The sequence below is a fragment of the Paramormyrops kingsleyae genome, chromosome 8 (assembly GCF_048594095.1).
Source record: "Paramormyrops kingsleyae isolate MSU_618 chromosome 8, PKINGS_0.4, whole genome shotgun sequence".
Taxonomy (NCBI): domain Eukaryota; kingdom Metazoa; phylum Chordata; class Actinopteri; order Osteoglossiformes; family Mormyridae; genus Paramormyrops; species Paramormyrops kingsleyae.
Window position 1 is genome coordinate 4,624,223 of NC_132804.1, and position 17,157 is coordinate 4,641,379.

At 41.9% G+C, this 17,157-nt stretch overlaps 1 long non-coding RNA gene across 1 annotated transcript; it reads right to left on the bottom strand.

The window, feature by feature from the left end:
- Window positions 1-1,508: 1,508 nt before the first annotated feature.
- Window positions 1,509-2,925, bottom strand: LOC140592183 (uncharacterized). The gene is made up of 2 exons (XR_011992474.1): window positions 2,727-2,925; window positions 1,509-1,773 (listed from the first exon to the last, which is right to left on the bottom strand). It is a non-coding gene; the product is annotated as an uncharacterized lncRNA (long non-coding RNA).
- Between the last annotated feature and the right edge of the window lie 14,232 nt (window positions 2,926-17,157).

A 17,157-nucleotide genomic window follows, 5' to 3' on the forward strand; every position in this document is an offset into this window, starting at 1 on the left:
AAATTCACAGAATTAAAAAATCCCTTAATTCTTCTTGTAACACCTGTAGTTCTGCAGAGAAACCCATGACAGGAAGGAAATTGTTCACTTTGCTCGCCATATATACTCAAGTGAAATTCAGTTTCCTTATTATACAAACCAGTCGGATGTGTATGAGAACAATGGTAAACTGAATTAAGTATTAAAAAGTAATAGATAACTGCATATAAACTATGCTGAAATCTATCCCTAATAAAAACGATTACCGTTCTTCCTTTTGGAAATAAAACATTGTTTATTTTTAATTCTCCATTCCTAATCAGATAATGTAAGTATATATTCAATTACAGGTTGCCTTTCAACCTGAGGGTCTATCTATTGCAAACTATACTAAAATGTCTACCATAAATGACCTGATACTGTTCTCGAAGGATTCACAAAAATGTTATAACATCAATAGATGGCGCCAGATATCAAGGAGACCAAGGAAAGATTTTTTTTTCTAAACTGTAGCAAGAAACATCAAATAAATAGTTGCTGCTCATTTGTATTCAATGTAAATTAAAACTATCCATCCATCTTCCAATTGCTTAACTGTTTCAGGTTTACAGGAGGGCCTGAAGCCTATCACTGGCAATACTGGGCACCAGCAGGGGATACATTCTATACAGGATTCCAGTCTATCACAGTGCACGCTCACTCTTTAAGGACACCAGTTAAATGAGCTGCATGGCTAATTGTATGAGAAACCCTGAATGATTTGGAGAGAATATGCAAATGAAAATGCAGAGGTGGTATTCAAATCCCTAATGAGTGAGCCGCTGAACAAACTTAATTAAAAATATTCTTGAGGAAAGTCTATCTGTTATTTCATGTTCCAGATTGCCTTGAATAATTCTGCTCTGGCCATTGCTAAACTGGAAATTATAGCAAGGCTAACGCTATTTTATATGACTGATAGCATTCTACTGCTGCTTGTCTTACTATCAGTACTATAATTGCTAGCGCTACTGGTTTTGGACCCCTGAGCAAGGCCTGTAACCCCAGTTGCTCCAGGGACTGGCTGACCCTAACCCTAACCCTGCTCCCTCAATTGTGAATCGCTGCGTTGCACTGGTCACCTCTGGGTACTTCAGTTTGCTCTGGTAGTCCAGTGTAGGCTAATTGGTGTCACCTCATGTGTATCTGCCCCACCATGGATCGACATCCTGTGTAAGGCTGTACCCCGGTATTGTGCCCAATCTTACCTGGGGAAAGTAGCCAGAAGATGGATAGTATACATGCAACTGGGAATTACAGTAAACTCTAAACCAATTAGCCCATTAGGATCTACTGAAATGCTCCATGGTTAGAAGTAGAGGTCGACCGATATGGGTTTTTCAATAGCCGATGCCGATGACGATATTTAGGAGTCAGGGTCAGCCGATGGCCGATATATGCTGCCGATATTTTTTGGCCGAAAATTGGACGTTTTCCCCTCTATTTGCATGATAAAATATCACATTAATAATAACAAACGATACACAAAATTTCTCAACTTAGCATTTATTGAATACTGACTTGTGTAAATTTAATATAAACTTAAATAACAAAAACACAATACAACTTATAAACAACTTAAACTTATAAACAATAAAGATAGCAGCATCAGAATCTCTTTAGCAGCAAACTCATTCTTCAGCTCCCAAGCTCACCAGTCTGCTGCAGATATTGCACCTGGCTTTTCCTGGTGTTGGCTTTGTGAAATGCTGCCATACAGGATTAGATTTTTGTTCAGCCATCAGACAGCAATTACTAAAACAGAAGAATAAATGCAAGGTTAGAATTTTTATTATAGTACCTTCATCTTCAATTCATTCTACAATTCCAGTATTCCATGCACATTAAAACAATTACACTCTAATACATTTTGAAGAAAAAAAAACACTAAGTGCATCATAGTATGATGAGTAGTGTACACTAACATGTTGTTTCTGTTGTTAGCAGACAGATAGCTTAAAGCCAAATTCACAATCAGAATCTAGTGATCCCGGAAAATAAAATAAAATAACTGTCGTATTGCACAGCCTTGTATGCAAGGACAACATAAGCCCCTAGTGATTGTGACGTTGTCTACTTATAAGCCCGTATAAAGGATAGACATGTTTAATGAGGAAACTAACTGCGCAAAGTCATGCACTTTTTATCTAGACGTCTGACAAATTGTTTGAATCTCCGGTCTCAAATGAAAAAAAGTTGCACAGAAGGACCATTGTCAGCATCAGCTCAAGTAAATGGTAACCACGCTTTCGAACAAACACTTTTCTCCGCCATGCATTGTTCTTAGCAGCTCTGTGTCTCCGAGGACGGCGCTGTCTGTGATCAGGGCAGAGTACCGCAACTCTCACACACGCTGCAGTATTTGAGAGCTGCCTGCTCCGCCCCACACACTCACAGAGTGAAACTCTCCGACACAAGAAAAAAAGCATAACTGATAACATCGGGCTGATATGGTAATAATTAAAATGTTAACAATTAAAATGATTTTTAACGATTAAAAAACGTCTGTGAGCCCACCAATAAGCGCACAAAACGAACTCTATTAGAATCAATGATCCTTAATGTTACCTGTAAGCTACAGTTGGTTGAAGGCTCATTATCATTACCCCAGTTCCCAATAGCGTAATTCGCGTTTTCTTTTAAAGCAACATTTCATAGCAAACTACTTAAATAAACCGGTCATTGAAAGATCAGAATTTAAGCCTTACCGTTTTATCCCAGGACTCTTCCAAAACTTCTGGCTGTGGTCCTGCACAAGGCAGCATGGGTCACGTGTTCCACAGCAACAATAACACTGGGCTGCCCGCAGACGTGCCTGTCTGAAAATCGGCGTAGTGCACTCGGATATCGGCCGATGCCGATACATTAAAAAATGCTAAATATCGGCCCGATATATCGGCCGGCCGATATATCGTTCGACCTCTAGTTAGAAGGTTAAAATGAATATTAAACTTAAAGACAAACCATGGTATTATAACTGTAGATATGATAAATACTAAGAAGGATAACAAGATTATAAATAAGTTGTAAATATCCTTTTGAAATAATGGCTTCCTGTATCTTTACATAGTTAAATCTATAACTGGGGCAATTTATAATGTAAATCATTTTTCCATAGTGACAAAACAGGAGTGATTAAAACGATTAGATATTCACACCAAGCTGTGGGCAACAATAAATGAGGGACTTATTTCAATTTCATACACCACAATATTGTCTCCAGGGCTCCCTCACCTAGGGCACATGCTAAGGAGCGTTATCACCCTGTCCTTCTGCATTATTGATTTCCTGGGGTTTCATCATCCCCTCTGTTTTTCAGAGAACCTCGACAGGAAGTGGCAGGGTAAGGAGATGTAGGATGATATTTTCTCTACAGAGATCTGAGAAGCTGAAGCGGAAGCTGATGGAGGAATGTGGGATTGTCCAACCTGGAGACACTGGAGGGAGACTCTCACATATTCTCAGAAGGCACCGCTGCCTTTACTGTCTGTTCCAAAGGTGCTCACATTCCCAGCAGCCTCCTCTCCTCTATTCCACTCGCCTGCCTGCCCCCCCAGGGCCCCCTGCAGCAGTGCTACAGGCCTGGCTGTGATTGGCTGAAGATTTGTCAAAGTGAAAAGCAATTAGTGCGGCTGGGCCAGTAATATATGCATGCTCGTCCAAATCTTTGCGGCACAGTATGTGAGTTCTCTATGTGTCCTAACTACACTTCTGGATGTTATGTAAGTTCTGGGTTAGTAGGGTATGCAAACCTTAAAACAAACTTGTATGCTATGAAAGTTCTGAGGCATGCCTGCTCTTTCTAAGTCATAAACATCTACCGTAGATTCAGTCAAATGACTTACAAACTCTACACGTCATTTTAAAGATGCAAGAAAGAATCACATCTGAAGGCCCCAGACCTGTGATACTGTAAACACTAACATGGTCATAGCATCAGAGGTTGTGGAGATAGATGACATTAGAGGCCATATGCTTGTTATCTGTTGATGTAATTATTAACTCATTATTTTCTTTCTTTTTCTTTAGATTGAATCTGCATGTATTAAACCTGGAACTATGCATACAAAAAATATGATTTGTACACTTGTTCTGACAAGTCCCTTGGCAATTTCCTGTTGTTATACAATACCGCATGACCTTTGTGTTTCAGCTTATGTCCTGATAAACTGATTATGACTTAGTAGGTAATGAGCGAACACCAGGTTCAATAGTGAGGTCAGATTTAACCACATTTCTGAAATACCCGATTTAACGTGCAGAAGGAAAATTCAAAATTACCAATATTGTTTAGGGAAGCTACAGTGTGTATCACTGGTGGACTTGGGGGGGGGGGGGGGGGGGGCACAGTCAGCAACTGCACCCTGGTGGCACCATAGCTGAATTACCACTACTGGCATTTCTTTGCATGGAAAAACAATGATTGAGTGCCATCCAGGGTGCCCGCTTCTCATGAGATGGCATGATGACGTGCTCAAGAAAATGTGATGAGCTGTTTTAGTAGGTGCCTTTCCAGTACAGAAAACGTGATGCAGTGCCCTATACTGTGCCCGTACAATGGTCTAAGCCGTCCCTGTGGGTACTCTAATGGAAATGGGTACCATTACAAGGTGACCTCTATGCCTAAATGGAATGCTGCCCACAAACTGGTACCAGTCTGGGAACTGGGGGTTATGAATCCCTACTGTAAGCTTGAGGTGCCCTACAGTTGCTGTTCTGGTTGAAAAAACTCATAGTGCCCTCTGAGGTGCCCTTCTGAGTGAGCAAACATGATAAAATGCCCTCTGAGGTGCCCTTCCGAGTCAGGGAACAACCTGGGATGGGACACTGATCCATTGTTAGTATCTCCAATTCATCGCAGCATGTTTTTGTGTGTGTGTGTGTGTGTGTGTGTGCGAGCGGGTTTACCTATCCTTATGGGGACATAATGTCCCCATAACATGATAAATATCCGTTTTTTTTTCCTTACGGGGACCGGTTTCCTGGTCCCCATAAGGGAAAACTCTATTTTATAAAAATCGGTGACTGCTATGAAAAAACTAAAAATGCAAAAACTCTTGTATTTTGTTAGGTTACTTGTGGTTATGGTTAGGGCAGGGTAGGGGTTAAGGTTGTCATAGTTAGCGTTAGCATTTTTCCCATTGAAATGAATGAGCGGTCCCCATAAGGATATGTTTACCCTACATGTGCGTGTATGTATGTGTTGGGGGGGACTGGGGTACCCAGAGGAAACCCCACAATGACGCGGGGAGAACATGCAAACTCTACACACGATGCTGTGGAGAAGACTGAAAACAAGAGTTCTAAGAACAAGAGTATAAACCAACACCTAAAGGATTGGGGGAGAAGCAAGGTTTATGACAAAATAGTCAGCTGTTAACCTGAAAATTCCAGCAGATTGATTCACAAGGCTGGTGACTTGGTGCTATGGAGTGACAAGACTCAGCCGCAAGCTCTGCAGCCAAGAAGTTTAAGTAGGACACAAAGCTCATTAGTTGGCAGTAATTCCTCGCAGGTTTTAAAGGGCATCCATGCCGTCCAGGACTATGCTACTCCTACCTCCCCCTGCTGGACTGAAGAGGTTATAACACTGTTGTGTTCACTGTTTTACAAGATATGAAAATATTGTGTTTGATTTGTGTTTTACAAACATATTAAGCCATGAAATGCTCTGAAAAGTTTTAAGGGTGGTTGTAGTTCATTAATGTGCATTTTATGCTACAAAACAATATGGATATGCAAGACATATAATTAGTCAAGAAAATTGCTCAAGACTCAAATAGCATAAAATTAATGTCATGTATGATTGGTAACAGTGATGTTGTATGATCATAGATGACTGTGATGTTACTTTTGATAAATGGCCAGCTAGTTAAAAGTGTAAACTATTTACATTATTAGTTGAATAAACCAATTCTGACCAGCAAATTAGTGCCCCTTTTCCGCAGCTCCAACATACTGTGATAAGTGATTCTCCATTGCAACTCCTGACAGTTCACACTAAACCCATATATAATTTTCAAATAAAAAAATGAATAATAAGTATTAATTATCTTTAAGCATGAAGGCTATGAAATATTGTCACTAAATCCATCAGCGTACACATCGTGTTTTTGTCGCCCTAGGGAAGCCAGTATTGGCGTGTCTCAACCATTAGAAAAATAGGATAACGGTAAAGAAATGGTAATCTTCCTGCCTCATGAGTCTGAGCCAAAATTAGTGTTCAGTGTCATGACAGCCCGAGACGGGAACCCGCAAGCTGACGCTCTGACTTTTAAAATCTAACTCCATGCTAATCAAACAAACCATGCTGTCAGCTCAACTGAAGTTTCTAAAGTTCAGGTGTAATTTAGGAACCAACAATAATTCTGAACTATTCAGCTTTGCTCTTTAAATAAACTACCCCAGGAACTGAAATAAAAGACTGAGCAAGGTATGGATCTAATCTGCCAAAACCAGTCCCACTTCTGTCCAATATATATCATTATGGGGCTAAGAATGGGTGAGATTGTGCTCCTAATCTATACAATGTGTATCACCTGGGCCGTGTTCTGCAAGGTTATAAATCTGCCAAATTTCTAAGAGATACATCATGTTTTAGTATGATTATTGCTTTTCCAAACAACCTGAGCCATGTGTTCTGCCTTTTCCTTTCTAGAACCACCACACCTGACTGAAACATGCATATACACTTGAATGTACTGCACGCACTTCTTTTTGTCTAGCTTTGACTCTGCTTGCTTTGTTAGTATACAATACTCCCAGTAGATGGAGTTAGTGAGTAACATTTGTTTGGTTTCAACACTCAGATACACCAGCAATCACAAGTAGGATTTATTAGGGAAATGTCAACAATGGCCCAAAGACAGATAGTTCTGAACCAGCAACACTAAAATCAAAACAGGCCGTAGCCTGCTTGCTAATCTGATTGAATGTGTGTCTGCTGCTGATTGTGGGAGCCATGTTTTCAGATTTATATTCTGCTGCTGCTTCAGCTAGTGAGAGGGTTAACGTCACGCAGAGCGGTGACATGGTGGGATATCGACAGGGTGGAAGTTGGGGGCTTTGCAGGGTATAAACGCTGCTGGGAGCAGGTTGCTGGTATGTCACAGCCTTCCTGAGAGCATGAAAAAGGCAGGGCGACACGCAAGTGATGTGGAGCCATAAACTGAATTCATTCGTCTTCATACACAATGCCTCAGCAATATGTAATATAGTGCAAAGTGACATAGCTACTGTGTCACATCCAGGCTTTTATGTAGCATACAGACTTTCATGTCGCAAACAATTTGTATTGTCATGCATGAAACAAAAAAATCTCCTGGAATCTCAGCTGGAAGTTGAACTGTTAATTGGCACAGCAGAGATACCTCTGATTGTGGGTCTATATCTGTTGATGCCGAAATCACAATTAGTTCCGCATAACATTCACACAGATCAACATGCTTCCTCAAAATGTATTTCCCATTTTTCCATTTGGGCCTCATTTTTGAGTAAACAGATATTAGGCACAGCTATGATTACTACAATAATTTTTTTGGGAGGTTTGACAGGACAGTTATGTACTCGCAGAGTTATCCTGTGCATGCTATTAAAGGCTAATCCTTCCTGTCTTAAAAATCAGACTGTGGTTCAGACTGTTGATGACAATGCAGGGGGCTGGAATATATATTTTAAAAAGTCTTTTGTCCACACATTTCCATGCTTGATTTAAATCACTAAGAAACTGCAAGGTTTTACCCAGAATTTCGACATACTTACACCTACAGTTTTGTGCTGGATCTTTAGATAAAGCCCGATGCATTTAGTTCACAGATTTTTCCAAAGCGAGATTTTTCAGAGTGCGAGTTTCCGGGCGCCTGTGGGCCACCGCAAGCACCGGGGGAGGGGGCGGGTTTCCCCTCCACCTGAAGGCAAGCCCTTCTGCTTTACAGCCTCCGCTTCTTCTCACACGAAGCCCGATCTTCGCCTCCTCGCCGCCTCCTCTGTTTTCTACTTTTACTCGAGCTTGCCAGGCTCATCGTGCCCCAGCCCTGAGAGCACAGGGCTTCCCTGGGGCGGGGGTGTGTGTACTTTAAGCACTTTCCATTCTGCACCTCGCCTCTGCACTTGGCTTCCACGATTCAACACCCTTGTCTTTCCACTCGGTGCTGTCTTGGTAGCTCTTACAGGTCTGGGTCATAATAACTCATCATCATTGGTATGAACAGCAAGTCAGTTATGCTTTTAACAACTGTCTCAGTGATTTTTTTTTTCTATAGCACAGTATATAACTAATCATTATCATGTGTAAAAATGAATTTTTTGGGGCAAGTTTTTCAATTAATTTAGTGGTTATCCCTGTTTGGTTGTTGTTTACGTTTTCAAATCAAGTTGTTCCTATGAAATTCTGTATTTTTTTAACGCTCCGTATATTTTAAATGAATTGGTGAAAATATGGTCACATGACACTGAACGGTTCTCTGAATTGAATGAAAAGTCATGGGTTTCTAGTGAAGCTGAACACTCACAAATAAAGAATTGTGAATTGTGCATTTCTATGTGACAGATTTTGGACACAATACTATACCACTGGCACAGTAACAGCCTGAATGGCTCCCAAGAGTCGGCTGTCAGATGTGAAATAGGTGCGTTGCTGTGCCTGTTAATGCTGCATGTGAAGATCTGGGCTACAGCCTGAGCAGGACTAGCTCTGCGACGTGGCCCCTACCATCACACACACCAGGTCACGCTTTCAGTGTCTCTGCTGATGCTTTTCAGCTTGACAGTCACACCCAGCTACACAAGAAATGCAATGATAAATGTAACTAGATACTCGGAGCTGCAAGGGATTCTCATCACCGACCATGTTCTTCAAAGTTCATCCTTTCTCTTTCTACAAAATTAAGTGATTTTGCCTGTTAAATAATCACTAACTAGCTCTAAATTAATGTATAACAACAGGCACAGAAACAGCTGCTTTCGTGGGGAAATGAAAGGAGAGACCCACCTTATTTATTTTCCTTGAGTCCATCTGAAATGGTAGTCAGTGGCCACTTTATTAGGTACACCTGCTTGCTAATGCAAATACCCTGCTCCTCCAAGCAGTGAATCACGTGGTTGCAACTGAGTGCATACAGTACAGCGTTCAGGCAGTGTCAAGAGCTACAGCTGCTGTTTGACTAAACATGTATGACTAAACCTGTCCTAGAAAGGGAAAACACATGTAGTGTGACTACTGGCTGCCAGACGTGAAGGTTCCGGAACCTCAAACACAGTCACCTTACTGGGATTTTCTTGCACTACAGTATCTAGAGTTGACAAAGAATGGTGTGATGAACAAAGAAATCTAGTCAATGGTGCTTCTGTGATCAGAACACCATATTAGTGTGAGATGTTAGAGAAGAATGGCCAGAATCGACAGAGAATTGACCATATCTGCTTCCCTTCTTGTCTCTCAACACAACAGATGACGTTTTAATGTCTTCTAACCTTTAACAAGCTCCAGTTCTTCCAAATCGTGGTACATGTTGACAGATTTGTCTGAATTTTATCCATCCCAGCATATTTCTGTAAATTTAATATGGCATCAGGTCAGTTCATTTGAACAGCACTACTCATACTTTCAACCACAAGTTGAAATTATAATTATTATAATTATAATAATAATAATAATAATAATTATTATTATTATGTTCCAGATTCTAAGGAAATACTCTGGACCTTAAGATCCAAACACGCATAATGAGCTCAAACTTTGAACTCGATGATGGTGATCATTATCACAATCAAAATAATTATCAGAATTGATTATTAAGACGTGAACCAGCACCGATAGATGGAGAGTCCGCTTCCAGCGCATGACAATCCACAGGGTCATGTGAACAGGTCACCCTGGCACAACGAACTGCAATGCCTGCGTAAGACACCCCCGGCTGTTTAAAGTCCCAGTACAGTTCCCCCCCTCCCTGGTCCGAGTGTCCTGCTTCCACATGGAGCAGGGACAGGCGGGGAGCTCAGCCGCCGGCATTAATTGAAGACTGTCATTAAGATAAAGATGGATGTCATTGCGAAGGCAGGCAGGAAAGTCTCAGAGCAGCTCAGCTGCCTCAGGGAACCGTGGATCCGTGTCTTCTCCCTGCACTGTCTAAATATTTCTCCTGCTGCTTAAGGGCTTCTGCCTTATCTGTGGGTAATTGGGCTCTGCCGCCACACAGCACACTCATGAAATATAGATTCCTGGAAGAAGAAGCAGCCAGTCATCTGCTGCAGAGGCAGTGGGATGGAGCGAGCTGATGGTTGGGTTCGAGACTCCGTGGAGCACTAACACTCCACCCACACTCCTTAAACAGTCAGAAAACAAACTAAAGTCATCAATAATTGATCGTTTTGTTTTTTCTGACAGGAAGAGTAAATGATCGCTGTGTGACCACTGGTCTTGTACATGGAAGCTCTTTGAAGCCCATCGTTAACAAAGTGTCTCAGGCTCACTCAAGCTTGCAAGCCGCCCCTTTCACATAAGGGAAGGACGTCTTCAGAGTTTATCAACGTACTGTCATGGGATGTGGAGCTTATCAGACTCCTGAGAATTCAGAAGTAGGCATTCTGAATATAACATACCAGTACGAAACGAACCAGTCAGATGAACCACAATTCTGATCTTTTAATTGCTCTTTTTTATCTTCAAATCTTTATACTGTGTGATCTGTAAAAGTCCAGTCTGCCTTTCAAAGAGTATGGAAAGCTATACTAGATGAACAGGTGACAAGGCCTTGACTGGATTAATAGCAATTTGACATGCATCTTGCAAAATGTTATGTTGCAGCAGAGAGTGGGATAGCATTCCAGGGTAAGTAAGTAATTATCCAAAAAAAAATTACCAAAAAAAAGTGCAATGTGGCCAACAATGTGAATAGAAATGACCCAGCAATGCAGCAGAAGTAGACATCCTCAAATCTTTCGGTAGCGTCTGCTTAAGGACAAACTATGTAATGTTCAGATCCATAGATGATTAAGTTGTAGTTCACTAGCTGTGCTCCTTTTTCTGCCGTTATACTCACATATTTCATTTTCAGTTCTAGTAATGATGATTTAAGGTGTTAGTAATAATTAGTCCCTTGCCTCGTTAAATAGATATTTTTCCTGTATCATCTTCCATACTTCTGAAGCATAATTCCTCTTCCCTCACACAGCGAGGTGGGACTCAGACACCAAACCCTGGTTCTATGAGGTGACTGAGCCATTGTGATAACATCTTGCAAAATGGCAGTGCAAAGCGTGACAATGTTACAGCTCGAATTTGCTAAGTATTCAGTAGCACGACACCGTTTTGCCAGCCTTAAAGGTTTAGTTTTGCCATTATCAGTTAAGATTAGGGCACCATCCATCTCTTTTTCTTAGCTGAGGCATTCTTACTTACCCCATCTTTATCTGTAGTAAAAAAAAAAACATGTTGGTAAATGCTAATTGGGACCTTAACAGAGTCTGGGGCAAAACCATTCCAGCACCAGAAAGCACTCAATCCTCTTAGGCTAAACATGTTCTTGCACGGGTCTAATGGCCTCCCAAACAAACTTAGCCTGCAAAGCACTTTACTCGTCTGCTGTAGTGCGAAAGGCACTCCCAGACTAAATAACCATATGTGTGATATAGGTGTACCAAATTTAATGTAAGCAACGACTAAATTCCTTATCTGGTACCTTGGTATAGCACTACTTCAAAGCCAGTGCATAGTGGGAAAAGCAGGTGCCAGATCTTCCCTTGTCATTAAGGACTGGCTGATTGTCAGAGGTTCCGGTACGAGAGAAATGGCATTCTGGAGAGAAAAACACAGCAGTGTCGGTACCGTGTACCGGTGAGTATTAGTCCGCTTCGAGTACTTCTTAAGGCCTTATTCGCATGCATGCATACAGGCTGTTGAATCACACCAAATTCATGTTCACAGCTTCCAAAATAACGATTGGATTTTGTTCACAGCAAACAAAACTAAAGAAAAGAAAAACTTTCTAACATGTCTTTTGTTTGAAATTAAGTAGCAAAGCAGTTCATATTTGGTACCAATAATGTTTTCTTTCTGGAAGGATTAGAGTTGAGAGTTTTATGCGAGTTACTGAAAGTGTAAGTCTGCGTTCTCTGTGTTTTTGAAAACAACAACAATAAAACTCCGGATTGCAACACCATGGAGTGTTTTTACAGCTCCGGGTCGTCTCCCCCATTGGTCTGGCAGCTGCTTCTGCTCCTGCTAAGGCCTCCATCCTGCCCCCCCCCCAACTCCCACAGCCACGTCTGTAATGGAAACAGTCAGCACACATGACGCTGTTCCTACGGTTTCGGGAAAAGCCCACGACATAAACCTCCAATAAAAACAAGACGCTGTGGCCCTGCTCTAGGCAGACTAAACATCTGTTGGGACAGCGACTCTTTGGCTGGGGTGAAATGTGGGGGTGGGTTCGTTGTACTCCAGCGATGTGTGAGACACGCCGCTCTGGAGGACAGTCTCTAAGTAAGAAAGGAATGTGTTGTAGATTGAAAAGGTCATTCCCCGAAGGCCCAAAATGCAGAAAAGCATTTCCTAAGACCCCCCCCCCCCCCATAAAACATGAGTGCAAATACTGTCTGGGGGGGCAATAGAAAAAAACCTTCATAGTTACGGGACATACTCTGTTTCTTATTAATGGAACCAAACCTGAAAGCATATCTAGGTTTAAAGGCACATCTTTAAATAAGATTTTATGGGTTGTTAACAATCATATCAACAAAACAGCCTTTCAGTGTTTGAAGCACTTTCTGGCAGCAGTAACATTAGAACAAATATGAATGACAGAGCCTGTCTTCCACAGTAACCTGCAGTTTTTTTTTGGGAGGGTGTTAGTGGTGAGTTCTTATCAGGCAGGGCCAAACCCCCCGTGTCAGTCAGATGAAAGGCAAAGTCTGTTATTGATCTGGTGGGAAGGGAGACAGAGGGAGGCTGGAGGAGACAGAGATGTAGCTCAGATGTGAGGACTTTGCTGGGCAGCCAGCTGTCCGTCGTCATCCCACTGCCGGTGGTTCCCTCGTGACGGTTCTCCAGCGTGAGCTCTCTTGTTGCTGAGAGGTGGAGTGCATTCAGCAATGTTGATCTAGATGCCCTAATCACCATTTAAAACACACCCTCCTTGCTGCTTTTAGCAAATTTTACAACATAATGTAATATTTATTTTCATAAATTCAATATATTCTCTCATATGTAGGTTAATTTTCTACTCGCATACATAGATTATCAAATACTATTGAATCAATATATATTCCTGCTGTATTGCTTGTGACTGTGTGCATATGCAAAACCTAGCCGGCCCAACGTAGCTCATTTAGCATATATAGTATATCTAATAATGTATTTCCAGTTATTCATTGGGATCTTTATTCCTCTCTTTCTAAGCCATAATCTACTCCCATATTCTGACAAAAGGAAATGTGATTGAACAGCTCAGATTAAAGCTTTTTAGCTCAGTGTAATAATAAACTTCCACCCAGTGCTGATGAATACACACCATAGCCCACTGTAGCCCTTTTGGACGGCAGTGCGGAGTAACCAAACTGCATCAACTGTGCAGAACGACAGCAGAACGGGAATCTTTCATATACAAGCCGAGGCAAAGCTGTGGCCTTTACTATTCCAGTGTGGTTTCTGAACCCACAGGTGAAGCCACATCAGGCCCGGGGGTGTCCATCATTCAGCTGGGCAGGAGTATCATTCGGCATGAGATAGATAGATAGATAGATAGATAGATAGATAGATAATGTAAGGACTGCTCTGTGAGTGATGTACATGGTCATGCGCAGATATGTAGGGTGTCACTGCTGTTTTGACAGGGGTGAGGGCAGGCACATGGGGGGGGTTTAGGGTTAGGCACAGTGGGGGGGTTAGGTTAGCTCTCCCTCAAGGTCAGACCAATAGCTCAGGGAGGCCAAAGTGCCTAAAGTTTAAGGTTCTCATGCAAGAAATGCCTATTGCTACTACTACTACTCAGTAAATAAAAAATAAAGAATACACAAGCCAATACATATAGCTTAGAGTAAAGTATTTAATACTCATTTTGTTGGGTAACATACTCTTTTTACAGTTACATATATACACAGACAAATGTTTTATTGGAACAATTATGGTTCAGTTCCGAGTATAATGGCAGGGTCCCGGGCCTTGGATTAGGATCCTTCTGTGCCCTTAATTACCAACACCTCCCGCTGTCCATAGCAACAACAACAAGGACAACAACAACAGCGACTGTACTGTCCTAATCCTTACTACTGCTAATAGTATTATTACTAGATATTTTCTTTTCATATGTAAAGTCGAGTTAACGAATGCAATTTAACAACAATAAATGTTACAAAAGACGCGCTTGAAAAATTAATTAACAGGCACCATTAAACGCAGGAAACACCGACGTGTATGTATGTATAAGTAAATAACGCTGAAAAGCACCATAAAACATGGCTGTGTGCTATGCGAGTAGGAGGAATAATGTTTCATCAATTTTTTCCTTTGCTGCCTGCTTCCCCCTCCCAGCCCCCGCACTCTCCGCCCCCCGGAGCGCCGCGGCGGCGGCGGCTGTGGGGCGTGACTGAGCCAAGGCGCCCCGGGGGACAGGCCGGCCCGGGCGGCTCTCTAATTGAAACGTGTCGCCGGCTCATCGACGTCTCGGCTCCGGTTTCAGGGCAATTTCTAACTGCAAAGCTGATTGCTGGTTTCGTATCACACAGAAAAAAAAATCAATAGGAGCTGGAAGATCAGGAATTTATTGTTTCCGCACACGGATTTAACTCTTACTAGACCACACGTTTGAGCCATAGGTGAGGGTCTAGATGTATTTTATGGCATTGTATTTTGCTCTTAATATGGAATACATGTTAACGAATTAACCGGTTTTTTCAGCTTCTGTCAGATTTTATGATACCAGAGATGTACCAGACCCGAAACCTTAATGCGATCGCCGTATGAAAATAATTATTTGATGTTACTCCCGGGCACATTTTCGGTGAAGATTTGCATCCTATAGCCACTCACTCGTTAGCTGGCTGGAGCTTCTGAAACCCCTAAGGCAGGAGACGTTTGGAGAAATTAGTGAACTACCTGGAACTTTTCAACCGTCGTGTGTTTAGAGGATGATTCCTATGTAGTGAATCTAATTTTCACAAAGTTTTTGGCTCTGGTGTTATGGGAGGCACCGCAGATAATGAAGCCCATAAAAAATGAATTGCTCCAGAGATAAGAAACTAATAATTAATGGCGCTGTCACTGCCTCACATAAACGCGGGAAAACATGTGCACGCGACTCCCATAAGCTCCGCCAGGCACACAGTCTCACCAGAATACATTATATTCACATTATAAAAAACACCTTTTCAAAAAGTATTTTTAAATGGTTTTCCGAGTTTATATATTTCAATGTGAATATTCAGCTTAAAATTAATGCATTTTCAAAATGATTGCTTATGCTTCGCCATTTCTGATCCACTCAGCTAAGCCTGTTACATCTCTGCTCAGGTGGCATTTGAAAAGCGTTTTAAATAATTATGGTCCGAATAATTTGGTAGCCAGCCATATTTTCTATGTTGTTTCCCTTTGTCGTTTACTTCAGCACTATAAGCTCTCAGTTTGGCATGTATAAGGCACAGAAACCAGTAGGTGGGCGGTGTTTCATCTATATTCTGGTGTTGAGAAATACACTGGGCAGCGTTTCCACTTTCCCAGTCTTGCTGAGGACCTTTGGTTGCTGTCTGTGGGGAAATGCAGAAAACATTCAGGGTACAATGTCCCTCCAAGGAATCAATGGCCATAGTCACTGCAGAGGTCAGGCAGCAGATCCTGATCCCAGCTGCCATCTGATGAGATTCGGATTTTACATTAACGCCTGACTGTGCCTCTCAAATCCATCTCTCTTACTCGACAACTTGGTCCTTTGACATCTTACTCTGTTTGCTGTAACACAAACTAAAATACATTAGTGCCATATCGGCACATTTAAAGTCACCCATTCTGTGGGGGCTGCTGAACCTTGGATGCTGGCATGAAATGAATGTTGAAGGAACATCCAGAGAAATACCGAAGAACAGAATCTCCAAATTGTAATCCCAGCTTTAAGAATTATATATTAAACCTGGACCAGATAAACAATCACATAAGGTTGTAACAGCATCTGAATGATGCCCTTAATGCCTTTGGTGGCTATTTTGGGGCTACTTTGTGGGTGGTGTGTGAGAGGGCATGTGTGGACCTCCAAAGGGGGTGTTTTTCTGGGGAGATGTGTGCAGACGCTTTGGGTGTCGTGTGCAGGCCCCCTTTCTCTCTCAGTGCTGACAGCTACAGACACAGGCCTAAAATGAATATCCTGCAGTGCTGGCTGGCAACCCATCCAGTGAGGAGATAAATCCTGTGAGTTAGGGCTGCCGCTGGGCAGCGGAGACAACTGGCTGACCACTGCGATCTGCCGTAAGAGGCCAAGGGTGTTAGCACGACCACATAAACCAACTGATCTTCTGTGTGTCTGATGGTATGGCGGCCGATCACCAGCAGAACAGGAAAGACCATACACACCGGCGTTCGGTAATAAGATGCCATACATTCTTGGATGAAGGAACCAATCGAAGTCATGGTTAGGAGCAGAAGTTCTAAAACAAGACGGTATCATTTTTATAGACAATCTATCACATGAACCACTTTCATTAACAATGCTGTTACTTGTGCAAATCTTGGCATTTCGATGTTGAACCCTGATTCATATTATGTGTGTATTTAAAATGGTATATAGAGGCATTGAGGATAATCTATACCTTCAAAATAGGAAAATGGCAATAAAATAAATTTGATTTCAATATCCTACGCTAATCTTTAATTAGCCTATAGAAAATAATTAGGAAACTTCAATAACGAAAAAAAAAATCGAGTTTAACTATTAGCAAATCCAGTGAAATTGTTAATTTCTTATCCATTTCTGAAATTGACTTGACCTCATGATGGCAAAAGATTGCAGCAAGCGGGGAGAGACGCCGCTTTTTCCAGGATGGATATATTTTGCCTCGTGTCTGAGAGACTGGCTCCAAGCTCTAGGGGTGGGCTGTCCCTCTCTGATGGTTTTCCAGTGAGTATTTGTCAGGTCAGACTGTGCACCGCCCGGCGGT